The 21,156-nt window shown below is 40.9% G+C and overlaps 1 protein-coding gene across 1 annotated transcript in view; it reads left to right on the top strand.

Moving 5' to 3' along the window:
* Nucleotides 1–21,156, top strand: part of LOC122811251 (receptor expression-enhancing protein 1-like) — a gene marked incomplete in the record, with an annotated part of 933,039 nt that overhangs the window by 13,318 nt on the left and 898,565 nt on the right.

Below are 21,156 nucleotides of genomic sequence, written 5' to 3'. Positions count from 1 at the left end.
ATCTGTAATAAGCTGGGGTGTGGCACTGGTTCATAGTATTGGCTCAGGGCACTAATTGAACCAGCTGCACTTCTGTATGGATTTAAAAAGGCATATGTTACGGCAGCTAAGGATATTTGGGAACAGTTTCCATGTAGTCTTGCCCAACACTAGGAGTCTGAATAGAAATTTGCCCAACCTTGAAGCACTCCTGCATTTCTAGAACATTCTTGTGTATTACTGAAACCTGGTTTGATTGCAGAAAGCAGCACCACTACATCCCTTTAAACTCAAAAGGAACCGTTTTTTATCTTGCTACTTAAACCAGAGACTCCCAAATAGCTCTAAATAAAACCAGCTGTCTGATCATAGCATGTTACAGGACCCCCTTGATGATCCTTCCAAAACTGTCCATTTAAGTGTGTGAAAATTTCTATGCACAAACTCCATCATTCTAGGAGATTTTAATTACTTGTCAGACTTGACACTTGTATACCTATACCTCAAATGTAGACTGCCTAAAATTTCTTCAGTTTAATAAACGAGAATTCCCTGGATCATGTAGTCTAGAGCCCATTAGAGAACAAAATGTTGTTGACCTGGTCCATAGAAGTAATAGCATCTGTATGCACTATTTCAGTGGAATACTCTTCTTATTCCAGTCTGACTAGAAATCTAACATTCTCTTTCAAAATCCCAAAACTAGTAGATGTAATTGTACCTTTGAACTGTGACTAACTTCCCATTGTTGCATGATGAAGTCTTAAAATTCACTAACCCCAATGTTAACTCTGCTAATAGTTATGCAACTAAATTCTATGTCAGTCTGTACCAAAAATAAACAGAATGGGAAGGGTAGAACTAACCAACCTGGCGTCCACACACATAAATAAATGATGCAATAAAAGGAAGACTTTCATTAGAATGTATATCAAAGCTAAAGACCCACAAATCAAGGTAGACATCAAAAGATTATCCAAGGTTCAGAAAAATATCCGAAAAACAAAGGCTTCCCATGAGCTTAACTGGCACCTGTATGACATTGTTCAAGCGGAACATGGATGAGTGGATGGGGCACCATAAGTTCGTATTGGGGATAGTGCCCACAGCTCTCCTGGACATGGGCAGTCATTATTAAATACAATCATGGGTATTTACTAGAGTATCTATGGTATTACATCGGGATAAAATGGCTAGGCTTAAACTGTCTGCTGGGTCAATAGTCTTGCAACCTCCTATGACCCTCCTTTAGTTGAAGTAAAAAAAATTACAAAATAATACCCAGCATTAATCTGGAATTATTCATAGTGACACTACCTATTCTGATCTGGTGGATATCGCTAATAAATTAGCAGACCACTTCAGTGCAGAGTACTCGCCAATGAGACCTCTTGAAAGACTTTGTATGTACTACAGACTTCGTATGTACCCAGGGATCTCAAACTCCATATCATTGCAAAAGAACACTTGTTAAAGATACTGTTCAAAACAAAAAAAATGCATCTAGAGTGTCCTGATAACATAGCAGGCCACCTGCTGAGTGACACTAAACTTGCTCTGATGGACCCGTTCTTGCAACTAATCATCCTGAGCTTATCCACTGCTTTGCCCAGAGGTTTGTTGCACAGAAGTTGTGTTACTGCTGTACAAGATTGTCCCTTCCATAGACCCTGGGGATAACGGACTCCTCACCATGAGTGTCGTAAGGCCACTGAATGGGTCATAACAAACCTGCAAAATTAAGGATAGATCCTGTCTAATGAGTGTTGTGAACATTTTGAGAAGGTAAAGTGAGCTCTTGGCAGTATCATGCTGCTGTTACAGTGCACATAGCCCTTGCCAAGGTATGTGATAACATACCACGTGTCAATATGGTCAACCAATAAAGTACTCTCCAAACTAATTTCTCTATAGTTTGATAGCTAATTGGCCGAGGGACAGAACCCACAATGAGAGTGTGGGTCTTCAGAGAACATGGAAGTAATAAGTGGGGCACCACAGGGATTTGAGCTAGGCGCTCTGCTGCTCAGCATATACCTATCTACAAATAAAAAATGGGGAACTCTGACTGCAATTGCAGATGTTTGTAAACTGAGGGGGTGTTGAATTCTCTTCTGATATGCAGAAACTGCAAAGTGAACTTGCACATGTAAGTAGCTGGTGCTCTGAAAATTGATTAAAATCGAACGCTAAGAATAAAATGCAGCTTTGTTGGATTTGGCAAATAAACCCTCCACTCAGCTTAAGAATAAAATGCAGCTTTGTTGGATTTGGCAAATAAACCCTCCACTCAGCTAATAGTACTGAAAAAATCCCACTCCACTCCAAAATGAAGTTATCGTGAGACCATGTAACATGGGTAGATTCTTTCCTTTGATCATGATGCAGCAGTGGTCAAAACATCCTTCGGTCTGACAAAGGCTAGCTGTTCGGTGTATTTCCTCTAGATCCAAAGCTGTCACCCTTTTATATTCTCCACTTTTGGGACTTTTGAAATATATCAAGCTGTTTGAGAGACCACAAAGGTTTCTGACCAAAAAAAAAAAGGCCTAAAGGAGCTGTGCTGCCAGTAGAGACTTAATGTCTTGTATCTGTATACAAGTGTTCTGTAGATTACTTGGTAGTGATCTTTGTCTTGCCTTCCAGGCCATTAAGGATCTGGCATTCAAGACCATTAATTTATCCAGAAATCACATAGCCCAGAGTTGTGAACCTGCTTCAGCAAGTTGTGGAGGGAGATTCAACTAGCTCTTCTATGGAACAAACTTACCGTCCATATGAAGGAATGTTGACACCTTATTCCAACTCATTCACTCCAGTGCAACTATTTTGAGTATGTACCTTTAACTCCTAGGGTGGAGTGGCTGCTTTAACAGTAGGAGTTAACTGCAGATGCACCTGGAGGCGTCACTCGGGAAGGATTTAGACAGCAGTTGGTATTGATAAACTCACCCCCATTATGTCTGGGCTTATCCTTGAAAATGGAGGCAGGGTGGGTACTGACATGGCATGAATAACCACATGGCCAGTTGCTTTGTATATTGAGATTCCTTTCTTTCCAGTGCAGCAGTGCTTTATTGACATAGTTAACTGAAATGACAGCAGTTGCCCCTGACTTACGATATAGCTGAGAAGGGTTTTGATTTTTTGTTCAGACCACTTCTTCCAATTAGTAAAATAGAAAAGCAGGTTTGGAGGGTATCCACATGTTATCTTACTTGGGTAACGTTCTGGAAAGCCTTTTTAAAACTCCTTTTTAACAGGCACGGAAAACTAACAGCAAAGAACAAACTGGGTAAAATGGCAACTGATTGGCTTAGTCAGCTTAATCCACCACAGCAGATTATATGATGAACCAAAACAAGATTTAATGTAAGTGCTTTCGCTGGAAAAATGTTCCAGCTTCTTCAGACTACAAACAGTAAAATACTTAGAAAAAACACCTTTTAAAACCATTCAAAAAACTAACTGCCAATAGAGTTAGTTACCCCTCCTGATGTCCTACACTAGCATTTAAGAATTAAAGCTACAGGGGGTTACTCCAACTTAAAACACAATAGGATGCTTAAGCAACCTCACAGCACCATCATTAAAGAAAATAAAGAATTTTTTTAAAAAATAACGACTATACTGAATTTGTGTACTATAAATAATGCCTTAAAATTATATCCTTTACATAATCGAGATACGGCTGTTAAGTCGCTCACAGATCTAATATACTTTAGTTTTATAAAGTAAACTGATATGAGAGACCAACAGCTTGGTCTTTAAAAGAATTTTTTGAAGAACTACTAGAACAATAAAGGCTTTGCCAATGTATATAAACCATACCCACTTAAAGACCTCATTCCAACACAGTTTAAATCCCCAACATTTAGGCACATATAAGATGCTATGCTTTGTTGATATTGTGGACTAAGCAGGTAATATTAACAGACTACAAACCTGCGTGATGGATTGTGTATGCCTTCCACCTATTCTCCTAACACTAAACAATTCACCTAGCCAAAGCCTTCTTTTTAAGCAGGCACTTAATGGACAGGGCTTCATTTTACCAAGATGACATGTTCCTCATTTGGAAAGGTGAAGCAGTTTTAATTCAAGTATTTGTAGATGAGATCACGAAGTTTACGAATTTTCTTGAATTCACCTACCAAATGGGTTATGATGAGAGAGATTATCTCGACATCCACCTTTCCAAAGATACCTTGAATAACAGATTTAGTACCACCATTTTCCGTAAGCCCACCTATTCTAATGCATTCCTACATTTTTCAAGCTGAACTCATTTTCAGTGAAGTTAACAAAAGACGCACAGGCTACTTTTCCCCTTTGGTTTTGAAAGGTTATGATCGTTTTGATGAGCCACATTTGGAGATGGAGATTAATTCTTCCCAAGTTCCCACTGATAGGCAGATCATTAGATTCTTGACCACCTTCTCTTTGGATTCTCATTTTATCAAGGAAATCGTAATTAAAAACTGGGGGTTTATTTTAGATGACCATGCATTATAGGTTCATAGGTAGGTACTAGGCTATTGGCCGTAGGGCCTATACAAGCCTAGCCAAAAAGGTACCCTAGCTTTCGCCACCCAAGAAAATTATTTTCCTGTGCCCCTGTCAAGCAGAACCACAGAAGTGATCCCTGGGGTGAATTTCCTATTACCCATCCAATCATCAAGATTTTTCTTGAATAATGTTAATGAGGAGCTCTGACAAAGATAAGTAGTCTGTTCCAGAGTATGGGAAGTCTCTGGGACAGGAATCTATCCCTCCAGCATGTTCTGTTTATTGTGGTGACAAGGTTTTAGGTCTCTAGAGCGTGTAGCTCGGAGGGATTGGGATTTCTTTAAGTGGAGCATGTCCAACAGCTCTGGGTTTGACCTAGCTTTGTATGTTAGGCAGAGATCGCCTCTGAGTAGGCAATATGCGACGTAGTAAAGCTGGAGTTTTTTGAGACTGTCTGCTTAGGCCATCTGTTTGAGGCCAGTAATCCTCTTTGTGAGGTATTTTAGCGGCCTTTCCAGTTGTAGAGGTCTTGTGAGGTACATACCAAAAGGGACATTTTACTCTATAATGGGTCTAATGAGTGAGTAGAGGGGAACAATGACGCCTTTTTTTCTGGAGGGGAAACCTTCTGTGATGAGGTGTGCCACGTAGGATTTCCTGACCACTGTGGCGATGTGATTATCAAAGGAGTGACTACTGTCCACCTGTGTCCCAAGGTCTCTTATCACACTTTCGGTGTTAAGTAAACTACCGCCTATATGGTAGTTCATGGGTAGAGAGTTTTTACCAAAGGGGATGACAATGCACTTTTTGGCATTGAGCTTGAGACCATGTCTTTGACACCAGGCATCTGTCTTAGTGAGGTCCTTTTGTAGGATGTCCACATCGTTAAGAGTTTCAATTATGGCTCCTAGTTTGCAGTCATCTGCGAATTTAGTTAGCCAAAGACCTTCTGTGTTAGCCTGTACTTCAGAGAAGTAGATACCAAACAGGAGAGACCCAGGACTGAAACCTGTGGTACTCCACTTGTCACTGGTCTGAAGTCTGATTTGGAGTTTGCTACATTCACGGTGTGGATTCTTGTCAGTAAGCCAGTTGGCAACCCATCTTGTGACATAGGGGTTTGAGTTTATAATTCCAGAGTGGGGGATGGTGTCTAACGCCTTGGCGAGATCTAGATAGGATGTGTGAACCACCTTACCGTCATCTATGGCTTTGGTGACTACTTCAAAAGAAGTCTATCAGGTTTAGGAGACCTGATCTGCCTTTTAAAAACCCAAACTGTGTGGGGTCTAGAGTTTGGAGATCTCCAATGTCTTTGAGTTCCATGATGATACATTCCATGGCCTTGCAGACGAGGCTCGTCAGGCTAATGGAGTGGTAGTTCCCGGGGTCTGTTGCCCCCCTTTGTGGAGTGGGATACCTTGTTGTGGTGTGCCATTCAATGGGCACAAAGCCTGAGGTGAGGCTATGATTGAACATGGTACTTGGGTGGGGTGCCAGTTCATTCTGTCGTTCATGTAGAAGGCAGCCTTGGATGTTGTCAGGTCCCATGGATGCTGTGTTCATGGCTTTGGAGAGTGAAGTTTTTACCTGTGCAGCTGTGATTTATAGGAACTTTGCATTCTTCCGGTATAAAGATGGGCCCTTTAGGGGGTGAGAGGGGGGTAAAGTTGGCACTGAACCCATCTGCCAGGATGTTGGCAATATCAGTTGGTTCTGTATATTTAGTGTCATTGTGCTGTAACTCAGAGCAGATCTGAGTGTTGCCATTGAAATTTTTGACATGGCTATAGCATGCTTTGTGGTTTTCTTTAGAGTCCGTGGCAATTTTTTCATAACTAGCTTTGGAGGATTTTGAGAGATCTCTGCTTCTTACTGAGGCTGACCAGGGAGTTCCTCCAATCGTGGGATTTTACTCTTTTTGCAACAGTTTTTCTTCTGTTGTAGAGTTTGTTTATGGCAGAAGACCACCAGATTGGCTTCCTTTTTTTGGATGATAGCATCTTGGTTCTGTTGGGGATAGCACGATCCATGCACTCGTAAGTCCTTATAAAGTGTGTTTGTGTAGGATTCAGCAGTTGTACCTCTATTGTCCATCTGCATGGGTGTCATGAACTTTGCCACTTCTGTCTTAAGCGTGAAGTCGGCTTTGGAGAAATTTTTTATGGTGGTTTTCCTAATGGGGGGTGGGAGTGGGATGTGGATGTCTAGGGTGATTAGCTTGTGGTCGGATCTGACAAATGAGCTGACCTCTGGTGTGGAACACCGGTCACCCATGTTGGTGATGACTAGGTCTAGGATATTGCTGCCCCTGGTGGGGGTGTGGATAAGTTGATCCAAAGCGTTGGAATTGATGATTTCCAGTAAACATTGAGCAAGAGAGTTGGTACATGAGTAGTTTTCCCAGTTAATGGTAGGGTAGTTGAAATCACCCATTATTAGAGTGTTGGGTTGTACCTTAATATTTTCCAGTCTATCAAGAAAAGAGGAGTGGGAGTCCTGGAGCATGGTGGAGGATCTGTAGCAAGCTACAATCTGGATTGCAGTTTTGCCCAGAGTTAGTTGAACTTGGATAATCTCTGATGCATTATGCTGAGCAACTAGCTTGGAGGTGTGGATATCCTTAATGAATATGGACACTCCTCTACCTTTAGTGTTTCGGTCCGGGTTTGGTGCCCGAAAGGTGTGGTATGAATTATAGCCTGGTAATGCAGGGGTGCTCTCTGGAGCTTTGAACCAGGTCTCTGTCACTGCACAGATGTCAATGTTCTCCATTTTAAGGAGTGCCTCGAGTGAGTGCATTTTGAGGTTTAGACTTCTAGCATTGAGTAGCATTACCCTCAGATTTTTCTTGCTTGTACCCGTTACAGTGGTGAATTTGTCATTTGAACCTTGCCTAAAAAGGCACTATAGGGGTGGCTAGAGCCTTTGCCAGTATCCAGAATCCGAAGGGTGACAGGTGCAGGCCATCTCTGGCAAAGCAGCGTGGTCTGTCGTTAATGTCATCCCAGGCAGACAGATACTGGATTCCCTTAGAATGACACCAGAAGCTTAGCCAATTGTTAGTCAATCATTTTGTCCTTGTACTGTGGTGTCATTCTGGGTGATGGCAGGATGCTACTCAGGGCTAGGGTCATACCTGCCTGGGCTACAAGATCGGAGAGCTCCTCCATGTCTCTTTTCATGTAGTCCAGGGAGGTACATCTCTGGTCATTCACACCAACATGAACAATGACAGTCCTATTTGTACATGTTGTGGAGTGAACAGAGTGCATGCATTATGTGGCAGATCTAGAAGAACTTTTGGTCAAGTTCCCCAGTTTACTTTTAGAAGAGGTTTAAACTTGAAAGATTTAGTAGAGAATCCCAAAAAAAGTGAAGGTACACACAGGCATGTTCAATATAGTTACATTGATGGCATCTACCACATTTAAAGTTACAAGAAAGATAATTATTAGAGAGAGAATATATGTTGAATGCTAAATTCAATTGTGATTCTCAAGGGGTGGTCTGCGCAGCTGTCTGTGACCACTGTGAGGCTTTCTATTTAGGGAAAACAGGAAAATTAAACAAAGAATCTATGAACATGTTTATAGTATCAATAATTCTGTCATCACGAATGCCCTAGCTAAACATATCGTGGATTGCCCAACACACAGGTTTTGGTTTATAATGTTAGAAAACATAGAAATTTAAGAGGGGGGTCCCTGAGAGCTGGCATTAGAAGAAGCTGAACTTACCTGGCAAATTCGGACAGGTGCGCACCGCACCCTACCAGGGTTAAATGGAGCCCTGTGCATTAAGTGCCTGCTTAAAAAGAAGGCTTTGGCTAGGTGAATAGTTTAGTGGTTAGGAGAATAGGTGGACTTAAGGCATACACTATCCATCACGTAGGTTTGTAATCTGTTAATATTACCTGCTTAGTCCACAGTATCAGCAATGTGTAGTAACTTATATGTGCCTAAATATTGGTGATTTTAAACTGTGTTGTAATGAGGTCTTTAAGTGGGTATGGTTTATATACATTGGCAAAGCCTTTGTTGTTCTATTAGTTCTTCAAAAAAATTCTTTTAAAGACCAAGCTGTTGGTCTCTCATATCAGTTTACTTTATAAAAATGTAGTATATTAGATCTGTGAGCGACTTAACATAGCCATATCTCGACCATGTAAATGATATAATTTTAAGGTGTTATTTATTGTACACAAATTCAGTATTGTCGTTATTTTATTTTTAAAGAAAATATTTTTCAAAAATAAATTATTTTCTTTAATGATGGTGCTGTGAGGTTGCTTAAGCATCCTAGTGTGTTAAGTTGGTGTAACTCCCTGTATCTTTAATTCTTAAATGCTTGTGTATGACATCAGGAGGGGTAACTAACTCTATTGGCAGTTCGTTTTTTGAATTGTTTTAAAAGGTGTTTTTTTCTAAGTATTTTACGGTTTGTAGTCTGAAGACACTGGAACATTTTTCCAGCGAAAGCACTTACATTAAATCTTGTTTTGGTTTATCATATAATCTGTTGTGGTGGATTAAGTGGACTTGAAGCCGTTCAGTTGCCGTTAAACTTCTCTTTGTAAAACCTAGTGATGGAGATGTCTTTCATAGAAAGTTTACTGTATACTGTCATTGGGAAGTTTCCTTTGATCCTTGCCAGACAAAGGAGTTCTTTGTAGAGGCAAAAGATATTTCCTGAGTTTTCCAGGATGGGATTAAGGGGATGATAGACCTCCAGAATGTCCTGTCTGCTATGAATGTCTGGAGGATTCTGGGCCATTTACCAACAAATAACCTGCTTGTAATGGGATGCAAGACTTCACGTAAGAACTTCATGTATATATCTTGAAATTGGGGGATCAGAAAGGATCTTCTGGATGAGGCTGTCATTTAATTTCAACAAGTGCTTAGGTTTTTTTACATACCTTGATTCGAGCCTACTCCTAAGTCCATACTGACATGAACTTCAATTGTGCCTTGTTTCTATCGTTGATGGGAGCCAAGAGTGCTAGTCTCAGCACTTGCAACGTACCCAGAATTGCCTCCTGCTGCAGTTCATGTGGAGTCCCCTCTAATTTTTATTTGTGTGATTGTCAATACTTTCCGTCCTTTTGATCCTACAACTGGTGGGACTGTTTGAGTATCTTCTCATTTCTGCCTGCAAGTCCTGGTATTTTTTTACTTTATCCCCCTTTGTACATAAGGCACCAATTGCAGGGTGTAGTAATTTCAATGATCAAAGCTAATACTTTAGTAACTCGTATATTTGGTTGTCTTGCATCTGTGTGTTGAGCTGTGGGTAGGGGGTGAGCTCATGTGATATTAACATCAGCATTCTCTCTAATGCTTTGTGGTTCAGGTTTTCATTGTCTGTTTGCACAATCCCAAATGCAACAGTCTTGCCACATTTTGTGCAGCCATTTGGCTGTATGTTTATCACACACAACAGAGATGTGCAGGCATTTCCAGTTTTGTTTTATAAAACCTAAAGTTGGTTTCTTCACTTGGTAAACCCATGTGTACTCGGTCCAGTATCTTGAGCAGCCGTTATAAGCCTTCCATCTTTTGGCTTCATTTCAACTCTCCTTAGCTGTTACAGTCTTGGTCAGCTGTAGCTATTCCAGAAGCTGTTTCACACATCTTAGGATTCCATTGTCCTTGAATGTGGGATGCTGACAAATGCATTTTTGTAATCTAACCATGCCATACTTGGTTGTAAAAAGGGGAAGAAGCCCCCGATTATGGCTTTTAGCAACAGATTATCTTTTGTTTCATACAAACCTTTTTGTTCTATTACCATAACTGATTTTTTAAGTGATTATAAGCATGGTTTGCATCAATTTCCAGTATGTAACTTTATATGGTTGGAAAGCAAGTTATAGTCTGCACTTCTTAGGAAAGCTTGTGGTTTCACTGTTAAGGAGTATCATTTTTCCTCTTAAGCAAATTTGTCTGGTCAGGATGCATATAGAAGTAATTCTTACTCCAGGTTATTTCTTTGTAGAAATGTTAATACCTTTAGCCAGAAGCTGGGCATGGAGTGTGGGCCGAAGGTTTTCTTGTTGGGAGCTTTTCTTAATTTTGTCAATTTTTCTGGCTGTTGCGTCATCCCTTTTCATAATATTTACATAAGAGTTTCTTAGTTTATTTAATTCAGTCAGTATTGTTATGTCGTTATGTTCAACATGTCTTTCGGCTTTTCCCGGTTAGGGGTCGCCACAGCGGAATTCTCATTCGCTAATGATTGGCAGTAGATTTTGACGAACGCCGAGGTGCCAGCTCAACGTTCAACCTTCAACGAAGGCACGCCCATTTACACATGTCTTTCGAATGCCCACCCAACCGCGGGTAGGACATGCAGACTCAAGACAGAAGGCACTCCCGCCGGGAATCTAACGGGAGAACCTCTTGCTGTGAGGCAACAACGCTACCGCTGCACCACCGAGGCAATTACAGTTATTTTATGTTCAACATGGTCTTTATAAATACTTATCACAAAAATAAGAAACCGGTACACTTTGGAAGTTTCTCTTCTATTTCCCAATTCTTTACCATTTTGGGTCATCACTGGATTGCTTATTTTATTTCCCTTTATATTTATCTGCATACCCTCCAAGTCATTTCTGTTTGTGTTTACATTTTTAGTTTATTGAGAATCCTGATCAGTTTTTATATTCTGGATTGATTTTAACAAGTCTGTCACTCTTGGATTTGTTCGCCTTTCTGTATTCTGTTCAATGTTTCCATGGTGGTGGTCTGCTGCTTCCATTTCTTACCATTGTTACTCCACATTTTTTGTTGTAACATTTTCATTGTTAGCTTAGCTGTGCAATAGTCTATCCCATTCATTTCTGTTGCATCACATGAATTTTTAATAGTACTGATTTACTGTGTTCTTGCGTTTTACCAGCCTTGTAACATTTTGGGTCTTATTTTCTGTAATCCGTTTTGTTCATTTATCTTAATATGTATATTTATCTCTGTTACGTCAAGCAGGTCTTCCCATAGATCATGTTCTTTTGGATGGAGTGTCATCTTTGTTCTCTAACTCTGAGTCTTCTAAAGAGGGTTCTACAACATCATGCATCTTGTATATCGTCAAATGCTTCCTGCTTCATTTGTTGCTTATTCAAATGTGGATCTGCTGGCCCTTCCTGCTGCAGTATTAACTGTTAGGGTTGCCAATATTTCTTACTACTTCCCTTGCTTATTCAAATGTGGATCTGCTGGCCCTTCCTGCTGCAGTATTAACTGTTAGGGTTGCCAATATTTCTTACTACTTCCCTTGCTGTACAATTTCAGCTGACCTTTCATATGGATCTGAAACAGAAGGGACATTTTCTATAACCATGTGCCTTTGCCTGCATTTTTTGTACTGATTGACTTTCTCTTTTGAACATATGTAGCACCATGTCAGATCTTTCAAAGTTATCTATAAAAACCACCAACAGGCTACTAAATGGGGAGAACTCTTTCCCCTCTACTACCAGTATCCACTGGTGTACCCCAAGGTTCTGTTCTTGGTCCCCTACTCTTTATTTATACAAGTAACTTCAACTCGGCAACCCAACATGCCTCAGTCATTCAGTATGTAGATGACTCCTCTCTTATCTGCTCTGACCCTTCCTCACAAGAGCTACTAGAAAAGATACACAAAGCATTCCAGGAACTTGAAACTTTACTATCAAACCACCAACTTATCCTTATCCCTAGTAAGACTGTTTGTTTTTTTGCAAACAAAACCATGCACCACTCCCCACCCCTCACTATACACCAGCCAATGGTACTAAAATTGAGCCTACAAACCAGGAAAAGGTCCTAGGTATAACAATAGATGACCAACTCAAAATTGATATCCGTATCTTCCTAATGATCAAGAAGTCCATGCTAAACTCTGTACTCTCTACAGGGCTAAACCTTGCCTAACCAAGCCAGACTAGCCACTGCTAGATCTCAGCGTCTATCTACCCTTCTGTATTGCTCACATCTCCAACCTATGCAAATCTGACCTTCACAACCTTGAGTCCTGCTGTAACAAAATTTGCCGCCAGTCATCCCCATAAAGCTAGTCACTGTTCTGCTCTTCAATAACAACTGGTTTGAACATCCAGACATGTTGACAATAACCCACCTTGCTCTCTCCCACAAAATAATATACAGCCCCAATCACTGCCCTGGAATATCAGCTTTGGTTCAACTACAGTTCAACAGGTCTCTTGGGTCATCCGGGAGGCAAAATCACAATCTCATAACTACCACTGTGACTCCTACTCAAACAAAATAGTGAAATAATGGAATGCTCTTTTCCCAAAACATACAAAACACCACCTGCCATTCTTAACTAAAATAAAAGAATAACTTAAGCAGCTGGATCTGCCACTGTCGTCGTCCTGGATACATTTTTTCCACTCTTCTATTTTCTTCCCACCAGTGCTCTTCTCCTCTTGCAGCTGTAGCAACGTTTGATCTCACAATGTTCTGCCTTCTCCTTATAAAATTAAATCTCTCTAATGTGTTATACCCTGTTCACACATTGTATGAAATTATTTTTTCATGTTACGTGCCAGCTGATTGATCATCGATTACTCTGTTATAAAGTGTTTTTGTAGCTCTCCTTTCTAATTCTGCTGCTGTGATACAACTAACTCTGGTAACTTGTGTATTGTATCTGTTAGAACTAATTATCAAACTTTTTTATTACTTTGTATGTCATTATTGTGTCCTGGTTTGTTGGAGCTTTTCTCCCTGGGTCTTGGACACTACCCTGTAAACAAATGTAAATAAATAATTCTTTCCCATATCCTCACTTTGCATACCTTTCAAAAAACTGTTCTTTATGTTTTCTCACTTCTGTCTCTTCTTTTCGCAGGTGTCCCCATATTTCCTTGCATTTTGTTGGCCTTTTCTATTGAGGAATATTTTTTTTGTCTGTTTTTGGCAGCTTTTCTTGTGCAAGTATTATTCTTTACACTTACTACTCATTTTGCTAAATATCCTATGTCTGGAAATGCTTCTTGCATATTGGTAACAATGCATAATTTATCTTACAGTCATTTTTATGCCTCTTTCTTGGCTTGTCAGTTTTAGTGAACTACTTTTTCCTTTTGACACGGGGGGGGGGGTGTGCTGAGCTTGACCTTCACCTAACTCTGTGATGAGAATGTTTCCATGTCCTCTGGATTATACACTAGCTTTTTTTTTTCCCAGCCCTGGGACCAGTTATCCACCAGGACTGGGTATTTTTTTCCTAGGCCCTGTGCACAGTCTCCCCTTTATTTTAATCATGATGTATACAATCATGATGTATACAAATACATTCTGTATATCAGTATTGCTTTGAGATTTTTGAAAAGACAGTCCACCTCATGAGAGTAACTGCCTAGCCATGAGTATGAAGTTAATTTTGGCAATACTACTCTGATTTCATCTCTCCACTTTTTCTCTAAGCTTTTCTGTGAGCAAGGAGATTTCACTGGTTGAATGCTTCAATTCTTTAGAACCTTGGGAGACCTTTTAAGTTCAAGTCTTTACAATGGCTGCATTGGACTTTGGTTTGGAATTCCAGTGGTCTTGCTTTTGTGATGTAGGGCATATGAACTCAAAATTTAAGCTTTTTGAAAAGTTAACATGTATTTTTTTTTTTATGAAGGTAATCTAACTTTTATTTGTCCATGTTTTATTTACTTCTGTTTTCACTAACTGGTTTTGCAGTGTTATAATTTTGTGGTACCTTGGTATAAAATGTTCAGGACAGTCATATTTGGGAACCTTCTATTATATATTTATAGATGGATGGATGGATAGATAGAGAGGGGTGATGGTGGCTCATACGTTAAATTTTGATTTTGTAATGCTGGGTTTTGGCAAAGTTAAGGAACTTTGTTGAAACTTGGAAAAGAAGTCTGTTGCCCATTTTTATGCAATTGATTGATTGTTTTGCTGGTTTATACAGCTCTACTTTGTAGAGAGTTAGCATGTAATCTTTAGGACACATACTGTTTGTGCCATGCCATTGCACAGTTTCATTAGTAAATATTTTTAGTCATTTTCCCAAACCACATTTTGTATGGAAATTACTCTAGTTTAATGCCCTTTTTGTGAAAACTGGGGCATTGTTTAATGGTAAACAGTGTGCATTTTTATGGTAACCATTTTTGTCACTGCCCTTAAGGTATTTTCTGTTGTGTTTTTTTTTAAAGATGCACAAAGTGGCAGAGTCTTCCTCCCTTGCAGGCCAGCGTTGGTGGTAATATTTACGTGAAATTTTGAAGCTTGTGAGGGAAAAGGGATATGTGAATATGAGATAAAGGTCACTTCCACTATTCCTTGTGTGGAACACACTTGATTCATAGGTGACTAATTTGCCTATGTTCAATAGCCACATATGTGCATGTATAAGTATATAATTAATACTTAAGTTGCAGAAGGGCAGCTTCTCAGTGTTTTAGAGTAGTTGCAGAATTTGATCTGGTTTTCTTTCTGTGAGATTGGTGTTACAGATCTGTCTTGGCAAACCTGTTTTCTAGTCGTATGTAGAGTTGTTTGGTCTTGGTTCTGCAGATTTCAGCAAACTAAAACTTTCCTGTCAGTTTGTCTGACAACCTAGTCGATTAGCAGGAGCTTTTTTTCCCCAACTGACTTTGGGGACCAATACGTGATATCTTCCAGTGGTGCGATTCATTATTTATGATTTGGACCACTATGGACAAAAACTAAAAAAAAATGTTTACTTATTTATCTTATTGAACTTCTACACAATCAAAACATGCCTCCACTACTACAACTGCAGAGTACCAATTGTACCATCTTCCTTAACCCTGAATTCCCTCCGAGGCAGACATACTGGCATAATGTTTTTTGGAAAACTGTTTTTGCTCAATACACTTTGGAGCAGCTGATGAGATTTCAGTGTCTGTGTCCAGTACAGTCCTGTTCACTCAGAATGAAAATATTCAAGTTTGAGAATTTTCATTTAAAATGTCAAGATTTTTTTTTTTTCAGTGATTCTTACATATGTGTTCCCCATATGTAGCAAGAACTCGTGTTCACCTCCCACATCAAAGGATTGGGTACAAGTTCTTGAAAAAGGATTAAGAAATAGAGGCGAGAAAAAGACTACTTGAGATAATTTAGCCTTTCTTAAAAGTGATTTGTGAGTTTCAGTTCCATCTTTCTTGAGTCTGCCATTATTTCTTAACTTGCAAAACTCTTGTGAAATTGCTTTTTGTGGTTGTCCTCTCCAGCTTATAAAAGCCTTAACAGGTTTATGACCCCAAAAGGGAAAGAGACTGCACCTTTTTTCAACAGGGCAAAATCAGAGTTGTGAAATTAAGTCTGAACAGCTTTATGGTCTTGGTGGGTTTGTTAACCAAGAAAGGAGTTACAGGTTCCTTACTGTTTTTCACTAGCAAATGCTTTCGGATATGATGGGATAGGACAGGCATTGTGATGTGTTTTAAAAGTAGACAAATTTAGTAATGAGTGTCCCCCCTCCCACCTTCTACATCACAGCTAGGAACAATACTAAAATGAATGCTGATTCAGAAACAAAACTAGTAGGAGTAGAAAGAGATTGACAACCTAAGATTTGACCTACATATAGCACAAACAATGCAGAAAGTTCATGGAATGGGTACTCTTTACAGAAATAAAGTATTTAACTAGCACCTCTAGGGTTGCCATTGCTAGAAACCATCTTCTATCGACACTTCTGTATGCTTCCCCGATTTTCACCAACCTTAAAAAGACTGATTTAATTAGACTTGAAACCTGCTACAACAAATAGCTGCATTTGCAACGGACTGCCCACATCATATCCACCAGTGTCGCTCCTTACACACTCCTGATTAGAACTCAACTTTTATCCTTTAACCAGTTAGCCTTGGCACACAAACTTGTATGTTAACCTGAAAAAAACTATTCTCCAGTCCCATACCACAAATCAAGTCTTCAGTCGTCAAATAAATCTCTGCTGCAAGGGTCCAAATCCACTAACACAGCAGGGGACTCCCTATTTTCTCATTATGTAGCAAAAGGTGGAATTCATTACCTCACAGTATTGGAGCCAACACAAATACCAACCAATTGCAATATTCTAAATGCTGCTTGGCTTTGCCCCTGTACTACTCCAGGCTAACTAGTTTTAATAGTTTCTGGTCATAATTTGTCTTCCCTGACTACTTCATAATCGGAGGAACTGCCATGTCATGCTGAGAAGATCCACAATTTTACAATACAATCAGAAAATATGCACAAATACACAATACAAGTAAAAATACAAATTTGACAGAGCAAAATTTCTGTTATTAGCATGAGTTTTGAATGGGGAAAGAGGAGGGAATACACAATTTGAGTAAATGTATGATGTTATGTAGTCCTATCTTGCCATAATTATTGCTGGATGGATTCTGAGCCCAACCTCTGCTCCGACTTGGCCGATACTAAAGCTCGAGAGCATTTATTGGCTCAAGGCTGTCCCCTATCCCATGTTGAACCACGGCAATTCCCCAGATCTCGTTTGCCGCGAAAGCTTCGAGGTTGTCGTCTTTGCTGGCTCGTTGGTTAAGTGAAAATGTTTGATATTTTTGACTCATCTTTCTTAATAGTTTTACCCTATTAGCTAGAGTGATTGTGAAGAGTGTTAGCTTCCCCTATCCCTTTCTTTTGATGTAGGGCATATGAACTCAAAATTTAAGCTTTTTGAAAAGTTAACATGTATTTTTTTTTTTTTTTATGAAAGTAATCTAAGTTTTATTTGTCCATGTTTTATTTGCTTCTGTTTTCACTAACTGGTGATGGTGGCTCATATGTTAAATTTTGATTTTGTAATGCTGGGTTTTGGCAAAGTTAAGGAACTTTGTTGAAACTTGGAAAAGAAGAGGACCATAGTTGCCCATTGAAATTAGAAGGCCTTTCCTCTGTTTTCTCCTACAAAAAAAATATTTTCTCTTCCAGTTTTATTAGTTTTGTATTTGCTGCTTTCCTTCTCTTGAAAAGCAGAATGTCTCAGGATAGGGAATGCACAGAACAGCCTTTCTGGCTTTAAAAAGTGTGATAAATGTTCTCAGGAAATGTCGCTGACAGTCGCACCATTTGTGTGTACGGTCTTGGAGATCCTCATTTACAAGAACCCTGTACTTTGTCATGCATTCAGCACCAGGGTCTTTAATGAAAGAAAAAGAAAACTTATCGATATGGGCCTTATGACAAGTTCCTTCCAAGAACAGCTGGAACAAGGTCACACTTAGTCATAAAAGGAAATCTCCATCGGTTCCTGCTTCGGACCCGACAAAAATCAAAAGCGACTGTGCCTAAGAGTTCTGGCTCTGATTCTGTTTCGGTGCCATCTGTTTTATCAGCTCTGAGACTATCATTTCTGTTGAGCCATTCACTGATCTTGGAAACAGTTTCACCAAATTTAAGAGCTCCTATTTTGGAAGGGAGATTTCCATCTCTCCACCTGTTCCTCCAGGACACTATCTGATAATGTAGAGCGGGTGGTTAAGAGGCTGCTCTGTGACCCGGGCTTGGCAAAATGTTTAGCTCCTCTGGCCCCAGAGGCTTCGGATCCTTCCCATCCTCAGTCTGTTCCTCCCACGACTGCTTTGCTCCCAGAGTTTGTTTCGGGTCATTTAGTGCTGGAACCCTCTGTTCCAAGAGCTCTTCCTCTGAACCGATCACTAACTTCATCGGCTCAGTCTTGAGCTGAGGGGTCTGGGAGCAGTCCCTCTCCTGTCAACTCAGAGGGATAGTCACCCCGGTTTTTCTTCTGATCCGACCCTCCCTCTCGGTGCTTCGGCTCCCACATCTGTTTCGGAGCCTGCCCTTCCTGTTAGTAGACCACCTGCCTTCTCGGAGCGGAGGTCTTCTTTGAAGCAGGGTGGTAAGGCTTTCGAGGCAATAGAGCTTTGTCTACTGTTAAAGCCCTGCCATTGGACCAGATGCCCCTCCAGCAGCCTGTAGCAGCCTCTTCTCCCCCTGTCTGCCCCTAAGTGTAGGGAACTAGAGCCCCAAGGAGGTGTCCCCCTCTTCTGAGACATCCCCAGATTACCCCACTGAAGTCCCTTGGAAGAGAGTCTGTAAGAAGCAGCATATTGACTCACCAGAGTCTTGTCACTTCTGACGCTGATTTTGATGAGTCAGAAGGGTCCCCAAGATCCCCCTCAGGATGTCTCTCCTGCGGACATCCTTGAAATCCTTAGAAGGGTGATTGGAAGACCTCTAACCCTACTGAGGACAAATCTGTGTACCTTGAGGATTTTGGTTCCTGACCTTTCACCTCCTGGGTGACTGCCATATGACCAACTGTTGGGGTCATATCTCTGAAAGCTTGGACCTCTCCAAATACAGTGGTGCCTGTCCTGAGGAGGCCGAATAAATTTATTACTGCTCTAGAAGACAAAACATTTTTAACCAAGGGGAGTATCTGTGGATGCTATGGTGGTAGCAGCAGCTGCAAAGGAGGAGTTATCTGAGACATCCTCAAATATCCATCCTCCTAAAGAGTCTAGGACGATGGATAGGTATGGAAAGCGTAATTTTTCTTCAGCGGCCTTTACCTTATGATCGCTGAATTAATTGTCCTGTTTTACTAGGCTTCAAAGGGATCTCCTAAAGGACTTGGGAGATGCCCTTCAGGGTTCAGTAGCTTCGGGATCTGCTGACAGGGTATTCTTGCAGCTCACCACCCTTGCCTCCATTGCTAACTCCTCCATGACGCTGATTTCTTGTGCAGCTGATGGCGCGAGCAGGGCGGCCGCAGCAGGTATCTCTTAGGAGACATTCCTGGATGCGTCTATGCAATTTTACGGAATCCTTCGTCTTCCTTAGCCAACATCCCCTTTGATGGTTCAATTCTTTTTGGACCTCTGGTAAAAGACTTTGACCAGGTGCGAGCAGGAAGGGAAAACCTTATCTGCTGTCGGGAGTCCGTTTTTCCCTTCCTTCCAGACCCTATCCCAAGCCTCAAACGGGAGGGACAGTGTGGTTCTGTAAATCCCAAAAAGCTTTCCCTGAAGCACAAGGTCAACCCTCCCCTAGAGGCAGAGGGGGAGGTTATAATGGAAGGTGCTGCAACACCAGGGTAATAGATGCCTTCGCTGACCCTTTCATCGCCCCTGAGGGGTTGCCAGATTATCCGTGTCTGGAGACAGTTACGGGTAGTCTGTCACTGTACCCAAGCGCCTGGCTACAAATTTCTCAAGATGGATGGGTACAAAATATAATTTTCAGAGGTTACCTCCTTCCTTTTGTTTCTAATCGTACAAATCTGCCTTTACCAGATGTTACCACCCAATCGAATAGACCGTGCAGTATTATGAGAGGTTATCTAGTTGCTTCAAAAAAGTCATCCAAGAAGTCCCCACAGAGCAAATAGGATCCGAAACTTGCTCAAGATTCTTTAGCTCCAAAAAAGACTGTGGACTGGAGATCGGTTCTAGATCTCAACAAGCTAAACAAGTCTGGTTTCAAAAAAAAAAAAAAAAAAATTGAAGTTCTGTATGATCACTCTGCAGTCAGTTATTCTGTTTATTGGAAAAGATAATTGGATGTGCTCCATAGATCTTCAGGACGTGTACCACCATATCAAAATGGACAGGCACTACAGAAGACGTATACGCTTTCAGTTGGGAGCCAGTCATTTTCAATTTTGAACACTGCTCTTTGGCCTCACTACAGCTCCTAGAGTGTTCAAATGTATGGCTGTGGTCATGGCTCACTTGAGACATCAGGGATTCCAGATGTTTCCCTACTTAGACTGGCTCCTCACTGCTACCACCAAGCACCAACTAATACGAGACTCTGTCCTTGTGCACCAGATTAGGGATTACAGTAAATCTAAAAACATTTGCCTTATTTCCATCATAGCGTATTGTCTTAGGCTCAGACATCAACCACCATGACTGTAAAACTGACACCAGAAAAGGCTAGAATCATTGCACAACCAAGTCGGATTCAAGCTGACCAAAGACGAAGTACAGGCCAGGATAGTTAGTTTTAGGGACTACGGCATCCACCATTCTTTTTAGTTCCCCTAGCCTGTATACACGAGTGCTTCACTGGCTACTATTTGCCCAATGGCAGGATCTACCCTTGTCCCACCAAATACTCATTACAAACTCCTGCAAGAAGGATCGAACAGGGTGATTGCATACAGAACAGCTTTATTAAGGTCGTCCCCTTCTCCCTCAAAGTGCAGTCTTGACCACGGACGCTTCCCAGATAGAGTGGGGGGGACATTATCTGGGAATGACTGTCCAATGTATCTGGCAGGATCACGAGAACCTCTTGCACATAAATGTTCTGGAGATCAGAGCAGTGCAGTGTTGCAAGGAATTCACAGTTCTCTTCCCACCGGGACAATTGCGATTCAATCAGACATGTCTGTAGTGTGGTACATAAGCAAGGGGGAACCAAGTCTTACCCACTTTGTCGAGAGGCACAGAGTATGAAAATGGGCGATTGACATTTTCTGGTAGCAATGCACATTCTGGGGAAGTCCAGTGTGATAGCAGACTGAGCCGAGCAATTCTGATACCTCACGAGTGGTCCCTGAAAACAAGTTGCAGAAATTTTCTGCAAATGGGGCCACTCTTGATGCGATCTACATGAACGCCAGATGCAGCAACTACTTTGTCCTCATTCCCCATCTGGGGAGGTCACCCAGGGA

Source organism: Protopterus annectens, chromosome 9.part0 (genome assembly GCF_019279795.1).
Source record: "Protopterus annectens isolate FY-2018-M chromosome 9.part0, PAN1.0, whole genome shotgun sequence".
Taxonomy (NCBI): Eukaryota; Metazoa; Chordata; order Ceratodontiformes; family Protopteridae; genus Protopterus; species Protopterus annectens.
Note: the sequence above shows the minus strand (reverse complement) of the source record. Positions and strands in the feature narration are given on the sequence as shown.